At 51.9% G+C, this 1994-nt stretch overlaps 1 pseudogene; it reads left to right on the top strand.

The window, feature by feature from the left end:
* Window positions 1-996: 996 nt before the first annotated feature.
* LOC137760937 (WASH complex subunit 3 pseudogene) lies at window positions 997-1611 on the top strand (annotated as a pseudogene).
* Window positions 1612-1994: the final 383 nt, after the last annotated feature.

The raw sequence follows: 1994 nt of genomic DNA, 5'->3' as shown, positions 1-1994 counted from the left end.
TCCCAGTCCAGGGCCAGTGGTCTTCCACGCCCCCTGAAGGGTCAGATGGGAGGGTTCCCGCCTGCCGGCTCCCTCAGAAGGGGAGGGCAGTGAGCCTGTGCCTCGAGGGCCTGCACCTTCTCACCTCCTATCTGCACGTGGAGAAAATGAACTTGCAATGGGAGGCGCCCAGAATCCACTGTACAGATGAGGAAACTAGGTCTTGGAGAGGTGAAGTCATTTTCCCAGGATCCTACAGGCGGGCAGTGTCAGAGGTGGGATTCAAACCCAGGTCTTGGTAGCTGCAGAGGCTGAGCCCTTGGTGACAGAGCCTGGACCCTGGCGGTGGCCTGCACTCTCCTGGACCCAGAGAGCCCCGGCAGCGCCCAGCCCGCTCCCTACCCTGAACTGCGGGAGCAGCTCGGTCATTTCCCAAAGACTCCGCCTTTTCCCAACCCCAGGCCCCCACGTCTGAGCAAACCCTGTCCCTGTACTTCCTGACAGCCTACAAGACTGTGGCTGACGTGGGCCTGGGGCATGCCTGGGCTCCGTTAGGTGCCTCAGGGACCTAGCCCTGGGATGCTGGCCTTGCTCGTTCGTCTCATTGGCAGGTCTCTCCTGCTGCCTCAGAGCCCTCAGCTCCCCCAGGCTCCCCAGGAGAGCAGGAAGAGACAGGCTACGCCTCCCAGAACACAAAATGCCCAACTCCGCCAACAGGACAGCTGCCCAGAAGGCTGAGCCCATGCTGAGCAGAGCTGGAGGCTGGTGACCAACAGCGCAGACGCCCCAGCCAAGCCGTCTCTCCACCCGAGGGCAGGGTTGGGCTGAGTGGCGGTGACCCTGCAGATCCCGTGGCCTGGTGGCAGCAGGAGGACAGTTGTCTCCAAACCCCACCCTCCCTTGATTGACAACCCAGCCCCAGCCAAAGACAACCCAATTTGTTGCATCTTCCCATACTTAGAAAAGCAGTAGGACGCTATTACCGGGTTGGGCGGGGCCGGTCGGGGAGGGGTTTGTGGGTGAGCCCTGGGTCCCCCACCCGCTGAGGAGATGGATGAGGATGGGCTTCCTCTCACGGGGTCAGGCATAGACCTGACTAAGGTGCCAGCTATTCAACAGAAAAGAACGGTGGCATTTCTAAACCAATTTGTGGTGCACACTGTACAGTTCCTCAACCCCTTTTCTGCAGTTTGTGAGGAGAAGCTGGCAGACCTTTCTCTTCGTATCCAGCAAATTGAAACAACTCTCAATATTTTAGATGCAAAGTTGCCATCTATCCCAGGGCTAGATGATGTCATATTTGAAGTATCTCCTATAAGTGTCACTAGGATCACAAATGAAACACATTCTGAAACCACTGCAGAGCAATCACAGAACAGTTTACAGGACTCTGGGCCACAGGAAAGTGAAGTAACACCAGAAAATATCTTAACTGTAGCCAAGGACATAAGATATGCCAGATATCTCAAAATGGTTCAAGTGGGTGTTCCAGTGATGGTAATAAGAAACAAAATGATATCAGAAGGACTAGACCCAGATCTTCTCGAGAGGCCAGATGCCCCAGTGCCTGATGTAGAAGGTGAAAAAAATACAGAAGAAAGTTCAGACAGCGAATCTTCTTTTAGTGACTAAGCTTAATTTTGATAACAATTACATATACATGTGTTGGTGCACATTTACATTCTATAAGAAAGAGAGCCTGAACTTTAACTCTTAGTCATAAAAACATCAAATGGCTACATATCCACCACCAAGCTTCCTCTGTGAAAAAATAAATAAATAAAGCATTTATAATTAAAAAAAAAAAAAGAAAAGCACTAAAATCTTTAGCTGAGATATGTGTGCTTCGTGACTAGCATCAACCTTCTACCAAGATGTGTGTGTGAGTGCATGTACCCCTTCTCCAAAACCACATATATGCTCACCTCCCCCTGCCTCTTCCAAGCAGTTCCTCAGAGCTCTCTGAGAGACTGTGTCCCGGACTATAGTCCTCGGTAACTAGGTGTTCTCTTGCA

The sequence above is a fragment of the Eschrichtius robustus genome, chromosome 3, assembly GCF_028021215.1.
Source record: "Eschrichtius robustus isolate mEscRob2 chromosome 3, mEscRob2.pri, whole genome shotgun sequence".
Lineage (NCBI taxonomy): Eukaryota > Metazoa > Chordata > Mammalia > Artiodactyla > Eschrichtiidae > Eschrichtius > Eschrichtius robustus.
Note: the sequence above shows the minus strand (reverse complement) of the source record. Positions and strands in the feature narration are given on the sequence as shown.